The 22859-nt window shown below is 47.1% G+C and overlaps 1 long non-coding RNA gene across 1 annotated transcript in view; it reads left to right on the forward strand.

Moving 5' to 3' along the window:
• Positions 1-781: 781 nt before the first annotated feature.
• Positions 782-22859, forward strand: part of LOC140420883 (uncharacterized) — a 46099-nt gene continuing 24021 nt past the window's right edge. The window contains exon 1 of the long non-coding RNA XR_011946631.1: positions 782-851. This is a non-coding gene — a long non-coding RNA (uncharacterized lncRNA). The remainder of the gene's footprint in view (positions 852-22859) is intronic.

Here is a 22859-nt window from a genome sequence, read left to right on the forward strand (position 1 = left end):
GCTGGTATTGATAATGTAAAATGAACTAGCTGTGCTCGGAAACTAAGGAAGGTCCTACTTCAATGTGTGTGTATTTGTGTGTGTACATATATGTGCATATGTTTGTGTATATATATGTTCATATGTGTATATATTTGTGTATATGTGTGTGTGTGTGTATGCGCGCAAGTGTCCTGCCTCATGCCATTATTTATGGTACAGGCCAGTAAAAGTTGCACTCTGTATCATTGGGCGGGTGGCTCGTGACGTTGACCAGGTGTCAATTGAGCACACAACTCAAACATTGTGACATGGGGAATGTTTTGGATGGGAAGGGGAAAGGGAGAGGAGAGAAGAAGGAATGAGAGGAGAGGGATGGGGACTAAGGGAGCAGAGGGGTGGAGCAGGTAGGTGTGGCACAGAGGGAGGAAATGAAAATGAAAGGAGCAGGAGAGAGAGAAGGCAGCAGAAGAGAAGTGAGGGAGGACATAAGAGCTTGTGTCGAAACACAAATGATCAACTTCTTCCATGTCCTTAAGGATTCTAGACTTTCTCGTCAAGTGTGTGTACTGTGGTGATATACATCACTGTAAGTACACAAAGGGTTAATGTACACTACACCTAGCTAGACACTAGAGGGAACACCAGAGACATGACACACAGACAGTCAACCAATAGGTCAGTAAGATAGGACACGACCAATGGGCAGTCATGATACACAAAGAGGTGATACTACCACAGGAGGGCATTACACAAACCCATATAAAAGGACACATCACACATGCTCAGTCTCTTTCCAGTGGAAACTCTCAGTGAGTACAGACACAGGGTTGATTGAACATCACTCCCGCCACATGGATTGCAGCAGACAGGTTTGTCAGTCTGAGTAGCTATAGCAGGATTAACAGTAGCGTCGAATCCAAGTAGGAGAATTGTTAATAGTTTAATAAACGTGTTAAAGCTATCTCCAATTCTGAACCTTCCTTTGTCAGAGAGCACATCAAAGAAGCAGCTTATGCTACGACAAGAGAATAAAAAACAGGTACGGTCACTGACTGAAGGACTGAAACCAGTCAGTGCACTTAACCCTTAATTCTTCTAATGCTATCTTACTAAGATTCAATAACTGAGAATTATTGGCCAGCGAGTGAGTTTGTACTCAGAAAACAGTTTCAGAAAACAAGGGGTCTCCTCTCCACAGAGTGTGAGGCACTAAAACTATGAAGTTATCCGTTGGTTTGAAGAGAATTTTTTTGCTCAAAGCACTGGCTGCTTCTTTTAAAGTCTGGAACGGTCCATGTTTTGGATTAATATTTGATGAAGAAAAGAAATGAGGGCTCTTGTGACACACCCACTTTTAAAATGCTATCATTTGCTTCAACAGCAACAAGCTTCCCTTCGAAAAGAGACGAATATTAGTTCAACTGCTGTGCAACATATCCTGATCTCCTTGAAAGTAAAAAACCAACAATGTCTTAATAAATCTCTCTTCTTTAGTTCGAAAAGTAGAAAATAAACTGAGCTGGAAACTCAGGGAGAGTCTAGACAAATTCACACAACTTCGATCTTAATGTTTGAAACGTTGCTTTCGACAGTTTTATAAAAAAGCTGCAACACTGACAAAAAACATTATTTTGAATATTCTTTTGCAAGAGCTTGCAATTAAACAATCTTCCAATTTGTTTTTAATACCATCAGATTAGATCACAGATTGAATGGCGAATATGCCAGGGTTTCAAAGACATGGAAAACATTTCTTGCATTTGGTAAACAAATTTGTTTTTACAGGCGGGGGGGCTTCTCTCTGCAATGCAAAATCAGAAAAGAACATTTTTTGAAATCTATTCAAATTTATAGCAATATGTATCTGCAATATAATCTTGCAGCATCAAAGCTGAGATTGTTCTATAATTAACATTGAATTGCTTTTAAAGTTGTGATGTCCTGTCCTATCCTTACCTGTGCTGCTAGCTGGGTGTGTAAATGTTTCTCCTTCTCTGAAATTCTCTCTCTGACTCTGCCCCTCCCCATTCACTCCCTTTTATTTCCAGGCTCTGCAGCTCACCAAACCTGAAATGGGAGGGACTCCGCTCAGAAAGCCTCGCTCCAATTGGATGGCAGGGCTGTCAATCATCACCCCATGCTCCCTGCAGGTTAGGATGCGCCAGAGGGTGCTCCTGCTGAGTTTGGGACTCCTTGAGGATGTGCAAGTTCTACATGATGGGAGGTCCAAGCAGAGGGGCTTCTATTTCAAAACAAAACACAGCTGGCTGAGCTAGTTCTCAGACCAAATTTAATGCAATAGATAATAAAAGAAATCTGGGGGAAAAAACACGCCCGGTTTAATCACTTTTTGCCGTCTGGAGATCCCAGTCTCGGTACTGTCGTGTTGAGCACAGTAAGATAAAACGGGCTGCAACTGGATGCAGCTTTACCTGAGAGATACTCCACACCTTGAAGTTAGTTCAATATGATTTATTGAACCTGTCACACAGTTAGCTCAATCCTCTGTGAGTTCGACTCTCTGCTAACCTAGTGTGATTAATCTGTCTGACTGAACCAGACTAGCTCTTAGCCACGTGCTGTAGGAGTTATATGATATGTACACCCTGACTCACACTGTAGATGTCACCAGTAGAAAGAGGCAGAGTGTGAGTGCCTCATGCCTTTAATAGTGGGACACCAGCCCCAAGTGTTCTGCCTGCTGATTGGTTCTGTCCTGTTCTCTGTATTCATTAGCTGCCTGCTTGTATCTCATTATGTGAATGTCTGCATATCATGACATCTCACCTTTTGAAATGTTTTTCCGTGGCCTATGTGAAAGTATTTACATGTGGAGGCCAGAAAAATAACTTATTTACATACAGTAGCAGATGGGAACATATGTACATGTGAAAACAGGTGTCTAAGGTGCGAAAACAGAACATAGCAAACAATACAAGTGTTCATAAGTCCAGTCTCTGGGGCTTGAGTCTGATCCTGGTCGGCCGCCGGAGAGGTGGTGGTGGGGACGACGGCGCCTTGCTAGGCGGGATTGAAGCCTGACTGGTGGCCTCGTGGTTCAAGGTATCAGGAGGTGGCACAATAATGGATGGTAACAATGAAGAGTGTGGTTCTGGGCGGGCAACTGTGCGCAGTGCCCGTCTGTTGAGCCGCACAACAGAGCCATCTGCCATACGCACAACATACGACCTGGGAGCAGCCTGTCGAACAACAACAGCTGGAGCTGACCAGCCTCCATCAGGTATCTTGATCCGAACAGCATCCGCCAGGGGTAGCACAGGCAAATCAGTGGCATGAACATCATCTCTTTGCTTTTGCAGGTCCCTGTGCTTCTGCACCTTCTGCAAAACCGGGAGGTGATCTAAGTCAGGCAAGTGTTAACGTCAGAAGCAGAATCCGCGGCCTTGCAGATGAGCTGTTTCACTATGTGCTTCCCTTTCTCAACCTTCCCGTTGGACTGCAGGTAATGCGGGCTGGAAGTGACGTGATGAAACTGATATCCCTGGGCAAGTCTGGACCACTCTTGGCTGCTGCAGCAAGGACCGTTGTCACTCATGACAGTGAGTGGAATACCACGCCTGGAGAACGCCTCCTTACGGACCTTGATGACGGTCTTGGATGTGAGGCCCGAGAGCGTCACAACTTCTGGGTAGTTAGAAAAATAATCAATGATTAACACATAATCACGACCATTGGCGTGAAAGAGGTCGATGCACACCTTGGACCACGGAGAGGTCAAGATTTTGTGCTGCTGAAGCGTCTCCTTGTCCTGTGCTGGCTGGAGGTGTTGACAGGTCAGACCGTTGAGGACCATATTTGAGATGTCCTGACTGATCCCAGGCCAGTAGACAGCTTTCCTGGCTCTGCGCCTGCACTTCTCGACACCCAAATGTTCCTCATGGATTTGTCGGAGCACCAAGCTCTGGAGACTGAGTGGAATGACAATGTGGTCCAGCTTGAGGAGGATGCCATCAACTACCATCAGGTCGTCCTTCACATTGAAGAATTGAGGGCACTGCCCTTTTTGCCAGCCATCGGCGAGGTGGCGCATGACACGTTGCAGAAGAGGGTCTTTGGCTGTCTCCTCGCGAATGCGAATCACCTTTTCATTCGACGCCGGGAGGTTGCTGGCCCACAGCTGTACCTGTGATTCGATCTGTTGGAAGAATGTCGGCGGGTCAGCAGGCAGGGTTATGGACCGGAACAAGGCATCTGCAATAATGAGCTCCTTGCCAGGCGTGTGCACGAGTTCAAAGTCATACCTCCGGAGTCTGAGGAGGATGCGCTGCAGCCGGGTCGTCATGTCGTTCAGGTCCTTGTGGATAATGTGGACCAGAGGTCAGTGGTCCTTCTCGACAGTGAATGTCGGCAGGCCGTAGACATAATCGTGGAACTTGAAAACTCCAGTAAGCAGGCCCAGGCATTTCTTTTCAATTTGGGCATACCGCTGCTCGGTGGGTGTCATTACCCATGATGCATAGGCAACACCCGGTGCCCAATATGAGGTGTCATCGCGCTGGAGCAACACTGCGCCGATGCCGTCCTGGCTCGCATCTGTCATGAGGGCCATGGTGTGTGAGGCCAGGTTTGGGATTAACTTGCCCAAGGCGTTTACCATGCCTAAAAAGCGCAGTACCGTCTTCTTGTCTTCAGGGGTCTTCATGCCTTTGATGGCCTTGACTTTGTCTGCGTCCGGGCGCACACCCTGTTGAGATATCTGGTCACCTAAGAACTTAAGGGTCGACATGCCAAAGCAACACTTGGCCCTGTTCAGCTTGAGGCCATTGGCACTGATACGGCGGAATACCTGCTCGAGTCGAGAGATGTGCTCTTCAGGGGTCGTGGACCATATGATAACGTCGTCCACACACACACAATCCCCTTCAATGCCCTCCATCATCTGTTCCATGATTCTATGGAAGATCTCCGAGGCCGAGAGAATACCAAACGGCATACAATTGTAGCAATACCTGCCAAACAGTGTGTTGAAGGTGCAGAGCCTTCTGCTGGACTCATCAGCTGGATTTGCCAGAATCCCTGTGACGCATCTAGCTTTGTGAAAAACTGGGCGTATGCCATCTCACTTCTGAGTTCCTCCCGCTTCGGGGTGGGGTAGTGTTCCCCCATTATATTCTGGTTGAGATCCTTGGGATCAATACAGATGCACATCTCCCCCGAAGGCTTTTTCACACATACTATCGAGCTGACCCAGTCAGTCGGTTCTGTAACTTTAGAGATGATGCCCTGGTCCTGAAGAGCCTTCAGTGTAGCCGGGACCCGGCGTGGTGCATGGACCACAGGCGTGGCATCAGGCTGTAACAGGGTCTTGTATCGATATGGCAGAGTGCCCATCCCGTCGAACACTTCCGGATACTGAGCTAGGATGTCGTCAATTCCAGCTTGAAGATCCCTGTTTGGGAGGTCAAGGTGCAGCTGCTTGCATGCCTGTGCGCCGAGCAGGGAGGCCCTGTCTGGCTTGACGATCTCAAACCGTAGCCTTGCGTGATTGCTCTTGTTGGAGACGAGCAGATGACAGGACCCCAGTGCTGTGATGGCATTGCCGTTATCGTCCAGGAGCTGACAGGCTGCTGGAAGAAGCTTGGGTGGCTTCTTGATGTGGTTGAAATCTGCCTGTGAAAGGAGATTGGCAAATGCACCTGTTTCCAGCTTGAACTGAATGGAGCATTGACTTGCTTGCAGCACCGCACGCCATTCGTCTGCAGAATCCACAGTGAGGATGGACAGGCGTCGTGATAATTTCAGTGAGGCATGTTCACGTGTGGTAATGATGCCCACATGGTTAATGGCGTCCTCTGGGTCCGTTGCACTGCCAGGTTATCAATTATCATCTGGACCTGAGGCATTCCGACAATGACGGAGATTCCTGCAGCATGGGGATTTTGGTGCACTTGGTCCAGCTCAAAGTTGATAAGATTTATGCCTGGGCATACAGGATATCGGTGACCTCATGGGTGCACTTGTGGGCTGTAGCTTGGGAAATGCTACACAGGTCCCCACTTGATCCATGGATTGAACCAGTGGCTGAGAGATTCAGGGATATGGTGACCTTCAGGGTCACCGGGAGTGGGTGTCCTTCTCCTCCACGGGATGCCAAGGCCGCAAAGACATGGCACAGGTGCTGCACTGAATCTTTGGTGAGATGGAGTCTCCTGCAGCAGATGCTATCCATCATCTCCTCGAAAGATCAACGACGCCTGTTCACCTTGGGCTGTCGCTAGCATCCCCCTCTGGGTTCCTCGGACTGATGGGCGACTGGTTCTGCAGGGTATACGGTGCCACCTCCAGCCTGTGGCGACACGGCTTCCTTCTCTGGTGTCTGGCCACCTGGGCTGCCACCAGCACAGTGAGGACATACTCTGCGGGACCAACACCACCACCCATTTTGGTATCTGTAATGATTTGGAGAAGGTGATAGACGGGCAATCAGTTTGGGCTACACCCCGGGACCAACCAAGCCTCCCCCACCCTCACGTGTCCTGCTTTTTCTAAAAGTGCCATCCAGCGAGCCAGTTGTGCTGGAGAAACTCGCTCTGCACACTCACTCCTAGCCATATCAGGAGCCACGAGAACCCAGACCCTTGCCGGGAACATTAAGGGGACCGTGCTCAGCTGTCCTCCCATGACCCACTCACTCACCCTTTGGTCGTGAGGATATCCTCAGTGGTGAAGTCCTGTCCTTGATTGATTGTTGGCTTCTGCCGCTATGGTGTTGACACTTCTAAAGTTCAGACAAACTCTTCAGAACTCAAAGTTTGATTGAAGTGCGATGCGATAATCATCGTCTGAGACATGGCATATGTACCAGCGAGAAGCCATTCGAGAATATTTTCTTTATTGAATGGTCAACAGTAATAAAGATTTAAAAATTAGTTTGTAACATTCCACATATCGCACGAACCAGTAAACATCAAGGAACATCACTGTTCCATATTGGTACCAATACAAACCTAGATCAGCTAATTTTCCATTAAGGAAAGCCAAACACATCATGTCCAGAATTTGGTCGTAGAAATGTGCTACTTGTTCCATGTATCAGTGCCATTCTCCATCCAGGAGCCACAGCTTTGCAGGCCCTCCCACATGACTCAATCTCACTGGAACCAAATCCTGGCATCTACATATTCCACTGGCACTCAAGGTGCAGTTTAACATCCCTGACTTCCAGCGTGTTTAACCTGCAGTGAACTACCAGTTACATGCAGCACTCACCACACCAGCAACAAAAGCATTAGCAATCTACAAAAGCATTTCTTCAATGGTGTCATTAGGTGGCCCATTTCGATCAACGTCGCATACCAGGTTTCGCAGTGTCTTCTTGCTTCAAACTGGATTGCCTTCGACACTCATATGTCCTCATGGGCCTGGTGTTCCAGACCTCAGGAAACTTGGAGAAAATTGTCCTTCTTTCCAGCTAAAAGGAAACCGGAGCACCCGAAGGAAATCCAGTAAGACATGGGGAGAACGTGCAGACTCCGGACAGACAGTTACCCAAGCAGGGAATCGAACCTGGGACGCTGGTGCTGTGAAGCAACAAGTGCTAACCACTATGCTACGGTGCTGCCCTATTGAGTGACACCCACGTAATTGCTTGCTGAGGAGCCGGATAATTCCTGGGAGGCCGATACATTTGACTGCAATATTGCTAATGAGATGTAAATTAATGCAAATTGGGGTTCATGATATGCTCGCCATATTTGGGCGAGATCTGGAACTCGCCGTCGAGAGCAGTTAGATAGCAAATTGATTCGCACCCGGCGTGAATCTCAATTTTGGCCATTCTCGCTATTTAACCGGCAAGCCAGATCCGCGCCAGGCGCAATGCGGTGGTTAAATCACGCCCAATATGTCTGAAATTCTTACGTCCATCACACTCCCCCCTTAATTTTCCAAAGCCTTTCAACTCTAAACCTTACTCATTACTAAACACAATTAATACTCAATAAGATACATATATTATATTTCAGTAAGCAAACTTAAACATGAGTATCGTGCATTTCAGTCTTTCTTTTCCACCTTCCAACGTTCCAGTCTTCTCACATTTCAAAGTCATGATAAAGCATCGCCAATCATGTTTTCTCTCACTGCTTCATGTATATTTATTAAGTTAATTGGTTGTAGCAGTAAACTCCATCTAAACAGAATTTGGACTCTTACACTTTTCCAAAACCTTTAATGGATTACAGTCTGTACATACAATTGTCTCCAATGAATTGCTCACAACATAAATGTCAAAATGTTGGAATGCCGCTACCAAACTCAATGTCTCCTTCTCAATGGCCGAATATTTCTTTTGATAAATATTAAATTTTTTACAAAATTAACAAACAGGCCATTCTATCATTTTGGCGTCTTCCTGCAATGGCACAGCACCAACATCCGCATGACTCGCATCAATTGCCACCTTAAATTGCTTGGCATAACTAGGTGTTGCCAACACTGGTGCGGTGGTGAACAGTTTTCTGATTGTCAAATGCCTCTGACATTCTGACATCCACTGAAATTTCCTGTGCTTTTTCAGATGTTCAGTCACACTGCTAAAATTTGGCACGAATTTCCGATAGAAACCACTCATGCCCAGAAACTTCAGAACCTCCTCGTGTATGGTGTTGGAAACTCCCGTCTTTCGTGTTCTTATTCTGTGGAGCCATCTGACCATGCATAGCCTAAGAATGTGACTTGAGCTTCCGAAAATTTACTTTTAGCCAAGTTTACCTCCAATCCAGCCTCCTTTAGTCATAGAACATAGAGCATAGAACAGTACAGTACGGCACAGAACAGGCCCTTTGGCCCTCGATGTTGTGCCGAGCTTTGTCCGAAACCAAGATCAACTATCCCACTCCCTGTCATTCTGGTGTGCTATATGTGCCTATCCAATTACCGCTTGAAAGTTTCTAAAGTGTCTGACTCCACTATCACAGCAGGCAGTCCATTCAACACCCTAACCACTCTCTGAGTAAAGAACCTACCTCGGACATCCCTCCTATATCTCCCACCTGAACTTTATAGTTATGCCCCCTTGCAACAGCTACATCCACCCAAGGAAATAGTCTCTGAATGTCCACTCTATCTATCCCCCTCATCATCTTATAAACCTCTATTAAGTCGCCTTTCATCCTCCTCCGCTCCAAAGAGAAAAGCCCGAGCTCCCTCAACCTTTCCTCATGAGACCTACCCTCGAAACCAGGCAGCATCCTGGTAAATCTCCTTTGCACCCTTTCCAATGCTTCCACATCCTTCCTATAGTGAGGTGACCAGAACTGCACACAATATTCCAAATGTGGTCTCACCAGGGTCATGTACAGTTGCAGCATAACCCCACGGCTCTTAAACTCAAGCCCCCTGTTAATAAACGCTAACACAGCCTTCTTCACGGCTCTAACCACTTGAGTGGCAACCTTCAGAGATCTGTGGACATGAACCCCAAGATCTCTATGTTCCTCCAAATTCCTCAGAATCCTGCCGTGGACCCTGTAATCCGCATTCAAATTTTTCCGACCAAAATGAATCACCTCGCATTTGTTAGGGTTAAACTCCATCTGCCATTTTTCGGGCCAGCTCTGCATCCTATCAATGTCTCTTTGCAGCCAACAACAGCCCTCCACCTCGTCCACTACTCCACCAATCTTGGTGTCATCAGCAAATTTACTGACACACCCTTCAGCCCCCTCCTCCAAGTCATTGATAAAAATCACAAATAGCAGAGGACCCAGCACTGGTCCCTGTGGTACACCGCTGGTAACTGGTCTCCAGTCTGAAAATTTTCCATCCACCACCACCCTCTGTCTTCTATGTGATAGCCAGTTACTTATCCAATTGGCCAAATTTCCCTCTATCCCACACCTCCTTACTTTCTTCATGAGCCGACCATGGGGAACCTTATCAAACACCTTACTGAAATCCATGTATGTGACATCAACTGCTCTACCTTCATCTACATACTTAGTTACCTCCTCAAAGAATTCAATCAAATTTGTGAGGCAAGACTTACCCTTCACGAATCCATGTTGACTATCCCGGATTAAGCTGCATCTTTCCAAATGGTCATAAATCCTATCATTCAGGACCTTTTCCATTAACCTACCGACAACCGAAGTTAGACTAACATGCCTATAATTACCAGGGTCATTCCTATTCCCTTTCTTGAACAGAGGAACAACATTCGCCACTCTCCAGTCCTCTGGCACTATCCCCGTGGACAGTGAGGACCCAAAGATCAAAGCCAAAGGCTCTGCAATCTCATCCCTTGCCTCCCAAAGAATCCTAGGATATATCCCATCTGGCCCAGGGGACATGTCGGCCCTAAGGCTTTTCAAAATTGCTAATACATCCTTCCTCAGAACATCTACCTCCTCCAGCCTACCCGCCTGTGCCACACTCTCATCCTCAAAAACACGGCCCTTCTCCTTTATTATTTTGTTTTATTTTTTCAAATTCGATATAAGGCTGGCCTGGTTTTTTCCTTATATTTCTAAACTTCTGGGGCTAGTTCAGATACACTTAATATGGTTTTTCTCACCTCATCACATTCCCTAGATATCTCCTCTGATAGTGATGCAAACGCTTCACTAGCTCTACCTACCAACTTTGTTTGAACCAATATCAACCACATGGGGCCGAATTCTCTGCTTCTGAGACTAAGTGCAGACGTCAACGGAGAATCCATGAACTTTCACGTCAGAAATATCGGTGCCACCCCTGCACCGATTCTGCTACCAGTGAGGGGCTAGCACCGGAGCCACATGGAACACCCTCGAAACCCACAAAAAATGGTGCGGGAATCACCAGGTCCGTGATGGACACCGGCAGGGATGACAAGCTGTAGCTGTATTTAAACTAGACACCCCACACACACACACACTGATCGGTGCTGAAAAGAAGGGACAGATTGTGCTGGAGCGGCCATACAGCTGATGGGTCAGCTGTGGCCAGAGGGCACCCAGGAGGGTGCCCCGGGGGGTCATCTATACGACTCAGGGCACCAGGTTTAGAGCGAGCTGTCAGCGGCATGCGCAGCTGCTTGGCTGTCTTGGCGACTGCAGTAATGGTTGCGTATCCGTCCACGCCGACCCGACAGCCCACAGGTCACCCCTCACTACTCCCCCCAGCCTTGGCAGCAGCCCCCTGCCAGCGGCACAGCTATCGGTCAAGTGCAGCAGTGCTGGACACTCCGTAAGCCCCCTCTCTCTCTCTCAGTAGCCACCACGCCAGGTTCACAATTTGTATGAGCACATAAGGGCCCTGCCGTGGGAACTCAGCATATCAGAGGCGGAGCATCGCGGGTGGGCCCGCTAATGTTATTGTTGAACGGTGTTCAACTACACGGGGCGTGCGTCGCATTGATGCCATTTTCGAGTAGGCAGAGCATCGAGATTCTAGTCAAATCGGCACCTGCCATGATTTTGCCGCATTCTTCGCCTGATCACACACCTCGATTTCGCGGTCGGACAACAGAGACTCCCACCCATGGTCTTTGGCCAAATCAAGTATTTAACCACTTTCGTAAATGAAATACAGTAAGAAGTCTTACAACACCAGGTTAAAGTCCAACAGGTTTGTTTCAAATCACTAGCTTTCGGAGCACTGCCTCTTCCTCAGATGAATGATTTAAGTCTTTACAGATCCAGAGAGAGGGGTAATCCCAGGTTAAAGAGGTGTGAATTGTGTCAAGCCAGGACAGTTAGTAGGATTTCACAAGCCCAGGCCAGATGGTGGGGGTGAATGTAATGCGACATGAATACATGGTCCCGGTTTAGGCCGTACTCATGTACGCAGAACTCTTAGAGAACACTTACCCGAAGATCAGAGGCTGAATGCCTGACTGGGAACATCCCTGCCGAGCGATTGTCGCACGATGTCCGTTCATCCGTTGTCGCAGCGTCTGCATGGACTCGCCAATGTACCACGCTTCGGGACATCCTTTCCTGCAGCGTATGAGGTAGCCAACGATGGCCGAGTCGCACAAGTATGTACCACGTATCTGGTTGGTGGTGTTCTCACATGTGATGGTGGTACCCATGTCGATGATCTGGCATGTCTTACAGAGATTGCCATGGCAGGGTTGTGTGGTATCGTGGTCGCTGTCCTGAAGGCTGGTAGTTTGCTGCAAACATTGGTTTGTTTGAGGTTGCGTGGTTGTTTGAAGTCAAGTAGTGGGGGTGTGGGGATGACCTTGGCAAGATGTTCATCTTCATCGATGACGTGTTGAAGGCTGCAAAGTAGATGTCGTAGTTTCTTCTCTCCATGGAAGTGCTGGACGACGAAGGGTGCTCAGTCGGTTGTGTTCCGTGTTTGTCTTCTGAGGAGGTTGGTGCGTTTTGTTGCTGTGGCGCGTTGGAACTGTCGGTCGATGAGTCAAGTGCCATATCCCGTTCGTACGAGGGCATCTTTCAGCGTCTGTACGCTCCTCCTTGTCTGAGCAGGTCCTGTGTATATGGAGGGCTTGTCCATAGGGGATGGCTTCTTTAATGTGTTCAGGATGGAAGCTGGAGAAGTGGAGCATTGTGAGGTTATCCGTGGACTTGTGGTAAAGCAAAATGCTGAGGTGACCGTCCTTGATGGAGATGAGTGTGTCCAAGAATGCAACCGATTTTCGAGAGCAGTCCATGTTGAGTCTAATGGTGGGATGGAACTTATTGGTGTCATTGTGTAGTTCTTTAATGTGTTTAGGGTGGAAGCTGGAGAAGTGGAGCATCAAGAGGTTATCCAATGGGAATCACATGAGGCCTCATTAAGTTGATCAACTAACGTTGAATTGCATTGCCGGTCTTGCTGGGCCGAGCGCCGGAAAGTTCGCGGCAATTCTCACTTACTGCCACACTTCAAAATTTTCCGGAGAATTGAGCCCTTAGTATCATTGGATAGCGACTGTCCTGAAAAACCCGCAACAAATTAACTCAGAATTTTTTCTGGAGAATAGCGCCAATAGTCCCTAATTAACTATTCTGCAAGGGACTCTCTTAATTTAAATCAAAGTCCTTTAGTTTAAACTTTTACAATGCTTTAATTGCACCTCTTGTAGCCACAAAGCCTGGCTGCCTTGCAACCCAGGATTATTAAAAACACTACTGCAGCAATCGCATAGACCCTAACCCAGGTTTTTAATCCTTACTGCACCAAATACGTATAATGTATTGGGCGCGATTCTATGTCCCCCCCCCCACCCCCTGGGATTCTCTGTCTCACCAGCCAGCCAAAGGGGTTTCCCATTGTGGGCAGCCCCACGCCGTTGGGAAACCCCAGGGCTGCCAGCGCAACGGAGAATCACGTCAGTGGAGAATCCAACCCAATATATCTGAAATTCCTAAATTTATCCCACGTTTTGGTAAGTATCCTCACAATCTTTCTTCCAGACCCAAGCTTGCTTATTACAACACAACTTATGTAAAGGCTTCAGCCTTGTTGCTACATGTGGTCAAAAGTACCATAGTGATTCATTAATCCCAGAAACGACCTTAACTGTGTCACGTTATAATGTTGTGGCCACCTTCATCACAATTTTTGAATTTGTTCTATTTGCTCCAACAATATCCAACCATTTGCCCATTTGAGTGTAGTGATGTTAGGTTCTTGGTGGACTGCTTCTAACAGACTCCACCTAATGGAGTTCAACTCAAACTTTATTCAGCGAAGCTTCTCTCGCAGCAAGTACCATAGACGTTGTGGTTTCTGAGAGCAGATTTTAGTGTTAATGCTCCTTCACTCAACAATTTCCTTTGGATGGCTTCGTTCCTGAGGCTGCAAACTAATCGATTGCGAAGCGTATCATCTGAAGTCTGGCCAAATTCCCAGAACCTTGATAGTTTTTGCAGTGATGCAACAGATTATGAAATATTTTCCCCTTCTCCTGTGCATGATGGTAAAAGTGAAATCTTTCAGCTATTAATGGTGGATGGGGAGTGAAATGTTCTTGCAAGACAACTCATCATATGACTTTCCTCCAGGTTTAGCTGGGTGGACTAAATTCTCTATCAACAGGAATGCTTTTCTCCCAACTAAGCTGATAAAGGCCGCAGTATGCAGGTCTGCTGCTCTCTGATTAGCTTTAAGGAAAGACTGGAGCCTTTCCTCATAAGAGTTCCATGTCTCCTCCTCCTCATCAAACACGTTCAAGGAGCCTTCTCATCCCACCAGCTCCCTGATCTGAGCAACTCAGCCTTCAGCCCATCTTCCCTGCCATTTATTTTCTCTGTTTAAAGCAGACAAACGGACAGTGCACAAGCTGATTAGCTCTTTGTGAACCTTCGTTTTCGATTCCTGGGCAGTAGGTTGCAGAGTCGGCAGCTCTGTAGGTTCGCATTTCCTCGGCCTGTTTCAGTGCCTTGTTCTCGGTCTCCGTAGCTCCACCCACTACAACGGTAAGTGTACTGAAAACTTCAATCCTTCATTTGAAGTAAGTCCCCTAGTAATTCACAGTTGTCCGAGGACTAGTGGTTGTCGCAAATCACCGGATGATTCGTCCAAGCCTCTCTGCAAACTGCACAGTGTCCAATTATTAACTTGAGAGTTGTTTTTACGGCCACAGTGATGATTTTGCCTTGGAAGTCAATGATATTTCTCCCGACCTCACTCGCGATGGTGTATGGACCTAGACCTCTGGAGATGATTGCTTCTCCACAAAACGATCATTGAAAGTTCCTTTTCTCCCTTTTATAAACAGCCTAGATTTTGTTGCCAATTTCTTTTTTGTTATATGTAGCCACAAAGAGAAAGAATCAGAGTTGGCACAGTTTATATAGCATGGTTCAAAGGGGTTTAGAATTTTATGTGTTGGAACATATAGAATTCTGTGTGTTGGGTGTCCATAGAATTGTTAGTGTTGGGTGTCTATAGAATTGTTAGTGTTGGGTGTCGAGAGAATTGTTAGTGTTGGGTGTCGATAGAATTGTCAGTGTTGGGTGTCTATAAGATTGTTAGTGTTGTGTGTCTATTGAATTGTTAGTGTTGTGTGTGAAGAGAACTGTTAGTATTGGGTATCTATCATATTGTTAGTGTTGGGTATCTATCAAATTGTTAGTGTTGGGTGTCTATTGAATTGTTAGTGTTGTGTGTCTATAAAATTGTTAGTGTTGGGTGTCTACAGAATTGTCAGTGTTGGGTGTCTATAGAATTGTGAGTATTGGGTATGTATAGGATTGTCAGTGTTGGGTTTCTATAGAATTATGCAAGTATTTATTGATCAGCCCCTGGCATCTTGGTGTTTCTTGGCTGTGTTCTGGTTTTAATTGGCAGGCTTGTTCGTTGCACCTTAAATGTTTGGTCTTTGCTGCCCGAGTGAGCTGCCAATTATGGGTTCTCATCATGCAAAGATTTTGTGATCCTTAAACATCTGCCAGGGCAAACTGTGAACTTCAAGCTCCTACTCCACAGGAGTTATTTTAAGATCACAAGTTAAAGGTTGCATCAGAAACCACATGCATTTAATTGTTGGACCGAGTGGGAATTAGCAGTCTACAAGAACTTGGATGAGATAATGTTGCCTAAATTCTTCCCTCTATCTCCCACCAGGGTGGCCTGAGAATTCTCCACTTCGACCTTGGATAGTGGCCTGACCAATCCACATCCACCACTCTCCTCCACCTGGCTGAACTTGTTCTCTCATCCAATAATTTTTCCTTTAACTTGTGGGCAGCACGGTAGCACAGTGGGCAGCACGGTAGCTTCATAGCGTCAGGGTCCCAGGTTCAATTCCCCGCTGGGTCACTGTGCGGAGACTGCACGTTCTCCCTGTGTCTGCGTGGGTTTCCTCCGGGTGCTCTGGTTTCCTCCCACAGTCCAAAGATGTGCAGGCTAGGTGGATTGGCCATGCCAAATTGCCCTTAGTTACCAAAAAAGGTTAGGAGGGTTTATAGGGTTTATTGGGTTACGGGGATATGGTTGAAGTGGGGGCTTAAGTGGGTCGGTGCAGACTCGATGGGCTGAATGGCCTCCTTCTGCACTGTATGTTCTATGTCTTATTCCTGTAATTGAAAGGTGTGACCATGTGTACTCCATGGGCTCCAGTTGCACAATCTTTTTGTGGTGCATGTGAAACATTCCTTGTTCCAAACATACTCAGGCTTCCTCCCACAACTCTTTCACTGTTACATTGATGACTGTGTCGATGCTGCATCATGTTCTCCTCTGGATCTGGAAAATGTATTAATTTTGCCTCCAATTTCCACCCTTCACTCAAGTTCTGGGTCCTCTGCTGTTTGTGATTTTCATTAATGACTTGGATGAGGGAGTTGAAGGGTGGGTCAGTAAATTTGCAGACGATACGAAGATTGGTGGAGTTGTGGGTAGTAAGGAGGGCTGTTGTCGGCTGCAAAGAGACATAGATAGGATGCAGAGCTGGGCTGAGAAGTGGCAGATGGAGTTTAACCCTGAAAAGTGTGAGGTTGTCCATTTTGGAAGGACAAATATGAATGCGGAATACAGGGTTAACGGTAGAGTTCTTGGCAATGTGGAGGAGCAGAGAGATCTTGGGGTCTATGTTCATACATCTTTGAAAGTTGCCACTCAAGTGGATAGAGCTGTGAAGAAGGCCTATGGTGTGCTCGCGTTCATTAACAGAGGGATTGAATTTAAGAGCCGTGAGGTGATGATGCAGCTGTACAAAACTTTGGTAAGGCCACATTTGGAGTACTGTGTACAGTTCTGGTCGCCTCATTTTAGGAAGGATGTGGAAGCTCTGGAAAAGGTGCAAAGAAGATTTACCAGGATGTTGCCTGGAATGGAGAGTAGGTCTTACGAGGAAAGGTTGAGGGTGCTAGGCCTTTTCTCATTAGAGCGGAGAAGGATGAGGGGCGACTTGATAGAGGTTTATAAGATGATCAGGGGAATAGATAGAGTAGACAGTCAGAGACTTTTTCCCCGGGTGGAACACACCATTACAAGGGGACATAAATTTAAGGTGAAAGGTGGAAGATATAGGAGGGATATCAGAGGTAGGTTCTTTACCCAGAGAGTAGTGGGGGCATGGAATGCACTGCCTGTGGAAGTAGTTGAGTCGGAAACATTAGGGACCTTCAAGCAGCTATTGGATAGGTACATGGATGACGGTAAAATGATATAGTGTAGATTTATTTGTTCTTAAGGGCAGCACGGTAGCATTGTGGATAGCGCAATTGCTTCACAGCTCCATGGTCCCAGGTTCGATTCCGGCTTGGGTCATTGTCTGTGCGGAGTCTGCACGTCCTCCCCGTGTCTGCGTGGGTTTCCTCCGGGTGCTCCGGTTTCCTCCCACAGTCCAAAGATGTGCGGGTTAGGTGAATTGGCCAATGATAAATTGCCCTTAATGTCCAAATTGCCCTTGGTGTTGGGTGGAGGTGTTGAGTTTGGATATGGTGCTCTTTCCAAGAGCCGGTGCAGACTCAAAGGGCCGAATGGCCTCCTTCTGCACTGTAAATTCAATGATAATCTATGATTAATCTAGGACAAAGGTTCGGCACAACATCGTGGGCCGAAGGGCCTGTTCTGTGCTGTATTTTCTATGTTCTATGTTCACATGATTCATCTCCGACACTTCCCTTCCCTTCTTTGACCTCTCTGCCTGCATTTTTGTGTTAGACTGTCAACCAATATTAATTGAAAACCGATCGACTCCCACAGTTAACTCAAATGAAGCTCCTCACACCCTGCTTCCTGAATGGACTCAATCCCATTCTCCCAGTTCCTCTGCCTCCATCGCATCAGTTCTGATGATGCTACCTTCCAAAACAGCGCTTCTGACATGTCCTCCTGAGTTGAGGTTTCCACATTCCCACTGTGGTAGTCAGGGCCCTCAACCATGTCTGACCCATCTCTTCCATGTCTGCGCTCACCCTTCCAGAACCATGATGGCATCACCTTTGACCTCACTCTTACTCTATCAGCCTCCACATTCAAAGAATCATCCTCCAACATCTCTGCCAACTCGAGCGTGATGTCACCATGAAACACATGATCCCTTCAACTCCCTCGTCAGCATTCTGCAGGGACCACTCCCTCTGGGATACCCTGGTACATTCCTTCATCACCCCCAATGTCCCATCCCATTCCCACGGCACCCTCCTCCCACCTTCACTGTCCAAGGCTCCAAACACTCCTTTCAGGTCAAGCAGCATTTCACTTGCACTACTTTCAATTTAATCTACTGTATTCACTGCTCACAATGTGGTCTCCTCAACACTGGGGAGACTAAACACAGACTGGGTGACCACCTTGTTGAACACCTGCGTTCAGTACACAAGCAAGACCCGAACCTTCTTGTTGCGCATCGTTTTAACTCACTACCTAGCTCTAATGCCTACATTTCTTTCCTTGGCCTTCTGCAATGTTATAGTGAAGCACAACACAAACTGGAAGGGCAGCATCTCATTTTCTGATGAGGCACTTTACAGCCATCTGGACTAACATTAAGTTCAACAACTTTTGACTATGTCTTTCATTTTGACTTATTCTTCCCAACCCCTCCCTCCACAGGACAAGTCTGTAACTTGTTCTTATGTTTTAGAAAGAACAAAGAACAAAGAAAAATTACAGCACAGGAACAGGCCCTTCGGCCCTCCAAGGCTGCGCCGATCCAGATCCTCTGTCTAAAACTGTAGCCTATTTTCTAAGGATCTGTATCCTCCTGCTCCCTGCCCATTCATGTATCTGTCTAGATACATCTTAAATGACGCTATCATGCCCGCCTCTACCACCTCCACCGGTAATGCGTTCCAGGCACCCACCACCCTCTGCGTAAAGAACTTTCCAAACATATCTCCCTTAAACTTTTCCCCTCTCACCTTGAACTCGTGACCCCTAGTAATTGAGTCCCCCACTCTGGGAAAAAGCTTCTTGCTTTCCACCCTGTCTATACCTCTTATGATTTTGTCGACCACAATGAGGTCCCCCCTCAACCTCCGTCTTTCTAATGAAAATAATCCTAATCTACTCAACCGCTCTTCATAGCTAGCGCCCTCCATACCAGGCAACATCCTGGCGAACATCCTCTGCACCTTCTCCAAATCATCCACATCCTTTTGGTAATGTGGCGACCAGAACTGTACGCATTATTCCAAATGTGGCAGAACCAAAGTCTTATACAACTGTAACATGACCTGCCAACTCTTGTACTCAATACCCCTTCCGATGAAGGAAAGTATGCCTTCTTGACCACTCTATCGACCCGCGCAGCCACCTTCAGGGTACAATGGACCTGAACACCCAGATCTCTTTGTACATCAATTTTCCCCAGGGCTTTTTCATTTACCGTGTAGTTCGCTCTTGAATTGGGTCTTCCAAATTGCATCACCTCGCAATTGCCTGGATTGAACTCCATCTGCCATTTTTCCGCCCAACTCTCCAATCTATCTATATTCTGCTGTATTCTCTGACAGTCCCCTTCACTATCTGCTACTCCACCAATCTTAGTGTCATCTGCAAACTTGCTAATCAGACCACCTTACCTTCTTCCAGATCATTTCTGTATATCACAAACAACAGTGGTCCCAGCACGGATCCCTGTGGAGCACCACTGGTCACAGTTCTCCATTTTGAGAAACTCCCTTCCACGACTACTCTCTGTCTCCTGTTGCCCAGCAAGTTCTTTATCCATCTAGTCAGTACACCCTGGACCCCATGAGACTTCACTTTCTCCACCAACCTATCATGGGGAACCTTATCAAATGCCTTACTGAAGTCCATGTATATGACATCTACAGCCCTTCCCTCATCAATCAACTTTGTCACTTCCTCAAAGAATTCTATTAAGTTGGTAAGAAATGACCTTCCCTGCACAAAACCATGTTGCCTATCACTGATAAGCCCATTTTCTTCCAAATGGGAATAGATCCTATCCCTCAGTATCTTCTCCAGCAGCTTCCCTACCACTGACGTCAGGCTCACAGGTCTATAATTACCTGGATTATCCCTGCTACCCTTCTTAAACAAGGGGACTACATTAGCAATTCTCCAGTCCTCCGGTACCTCACCCGTGTTCAAGGATGCTGCAAAGATATCTGTTAAGGCCCCAGCTATTTCCTCTCTCACTTCCCTCAGTAACCTGGGATAGATCCCATCCGGACCTGGGGACTTGTCCACCTTAATGCCTTTTAGAATACCCAACACACCCTCCCTCCTTATGCCGACTTGACCTAGAGTAATCAAACATCTATCCCTAACCTTAACATCCGTCATGTCCCTTTCCTCGGTGAATACCGATGCAAAGTACTCGTTAAGAATCTCACCCATTTTCTCTGACTCCACGCAGAACTTTACTCCTTTGGCCTTGAGTGGGCCAACCCTTTCTCTAGTTACTCTCTTGCTCCTTATATATGAATAAAAGGCTTTGGGATTTTCCTAAACCTGTTTGCTAAAGATATTTCATGACCCCTTTTAGCCCTCTTGATTCCTCGTTTCAGATTGGTCCTACATTCCCGATATTCTTCCAAAGCTTCGTCTGTCTTCAGTCGCCCGGACCTTATGTATGCTTCCTTTTTCTTCTTAGCTAGTATCACAATTTCACCTGTCATCCATGGTTCCCGAATCTTGCCATTTCTATCCTCATTTTCACAGGGATATGTCTGTCCTGCACTCTAATCAACCTCTTTTTAAAAGCCTCCCACATATCAAATGTGGATTTACCTTCAAACAGCTGCTCCCAATCCACATTCCCCAGCTCCTACCGAATTTTGGTATAGTTGGCCTTCCCCCAATTTAACACTCTTCCTTTAGGCCCACTCTCGTCTTTGTCCATGAATATTCTAAAACTTACGGAATTGTGATCACTATTCCCAAAGTAAACCTGACTGAAACTTCAACCACCTGGCCGGGCTCATTCCCCAACACTAGGTCCAGTATGGCCTTTTACCGAGTTGGACTATTTACATACTGCTCTACAAAACCCTCCTGGATGCTCCTTCCAAATTCTGCTCCATCTAGACCTTTTGCTTTTGGAGAGCGCTTACCCTTGTTAACACATGCTGCTATCTGACCTTTATGCCACTATTAAGACCTCCTTTATTCATTAATACTATCATAAGCACATCACCATTCCCTTTGTCTTGTGTCCATGCCATCTTTGCAAAGTCTCTCCTGAGCTTGCCTCCACCTCCTCCACCCCTTCTCATCACAGGCTGGATTCTCCGCGTTTGGCGGGGGGCGGAGAATCGATGTTTGCGCGGGAATCGTGCCTGGTGCCGCTTGCGTGCAGATTACCCAGCGCGGCTGGTGGGCCATTGACAGAGGCCCCTCAAGCGATTCTCTGGGCAAAACTGGCCAAGTTCCCGACGGTGTGGTTCTAACCACGTATCGCTGGTCGGGATCTTCGGATGGTCCACAGCCGCCCTGATGGGGGGGCGGGGGGGATAGAGCGCCGGGGGTGGGGGGGGGGCCTCATGGGCAGCGGGGCAGCGATTGGACAGCTCAGATCCGCGGGTGCATGCCATCTCGGGGGACTACATTTTCGATGACGGTCCGCGGACTGAGTCCGCTGTAGGCCGCTGCCATGCGCATGCGCAGACTCCCGGCCGGACGTTTCCTCAGCCAGAACTGTGAGCAGCTCAGCGAGGCCCTGCTAGCCCCCTGCAGGAAGGAGAATCGCTCTTCACATTTTGAAGGAAAGGTCATCTGGACTCGAAACGTTTACTCTGTTTCTCCTTCTACAGATGCTGACAGACCTGCTGAGCTTTTCCAGCATTTTCTGGTTTTATTTAAGCTTTCTAGCACCTGCAATATTTTGCTTTTATTTTAGCCTATCATGGCTTCTGATCACACCTTATAGGGGATCAACTTGCTGCCTATTTGCCCAGGGTTCCTCGGAGATGCTTCGTTCGCTGGCGGTGGGATTCTAAACTTGCGCTGCTGGTCAATGGAATTTCCCATTGTAGCCACCCCACACCACCGAAAATACGCTGGCGGCGGAGCACATCTGGCAGGAAATGTGAATTGCGATGATCGGAGCATTCCAGCCATTGTTTTTCCAATGGGAAATGTTACATTCTCCTGGTGCAGTCCTCATTACATCTTGATCCCCTGGGCGCCGAGATTTACTATTCTCCTATTACGCAAACTGTTCTTTCATCTCAATCAGGCCAGACCAGGTATTCAACTCAGTAAGATTTGAAGAGTACATGGGTACGTACTGGAGGTGCTGCGACCTGTAAAGCTCCTGACCAAGAGCTGGAAAGTGGGAGGAGGCTGGATGGCGACTTGGTAGCTGACGCAGAGGCAGACCGAATGGCCTCTCTCCTTCCTTCGTGTGCATGGGGGATCTTACCAGGCTTTTGAAGACAGGTTAGGCAAGCAGAACGTGAAAGAATGTCGGACTGTTTTCAAATGGATTCCTTCATCTGACCACTTTTCTCGGAGGTGGGATGACAACCTGCCCGGCAGCGATTGAATCTCAATTACGTTTGTTTGGGAAGCAAATAACAGTAATTTTCTGAAGTTATTAGAATATTACCAGCGTTAAGAAGCCCAGGCAATGGGTGATTGAGGGGGTCGTCCAACCTGACTGTCTGCCCCTCTACTGTCATAATATGCACCCATGTACATCATGAGGTAAAAGCAGGCAGTGACAGACACCCAGGTGAGCCAATCAACATACAGAACACGACCAATCAACAGACAGAACACCAGAGGGGGGCTTCCACCGAGAAAACACACGAGGCATCAGCACTCTGCCTCTTTTCACTGGTCACAACTGTAGTGACAGTCAGGGTGTATAAATCATTCAACACATTCTACACGTGGATCAGAGGTAGCCTGGTCTAGATAGTTAATGTTAGTTTAGTTAGCGTAGTAGAGAGTCAACCCACAGGCAGCTGTGTGCTTCGTTACTGAAGTTCAATAAATCTTATTGAACCAACACGTATGTTTGGTGTATGCTTTATCGTTTAACTGCATCGTGT

The sequence above is a fragment of the Scyliorhinus torazame genome, chromosome 5, assembly GCF_047496885.1.
Source record: "Scyliorhinus torazame isolate Kashiwa2021f chromosome 5, sScyTor2.1, whole genome shotgun sequence".
NCBI lineage: Eukaryota > Metazoa > Chordata > Chondrichthyes > Carcharhiniformes > Scyliorhinidae > Scyliorhinus > Scyliorhinus torazame.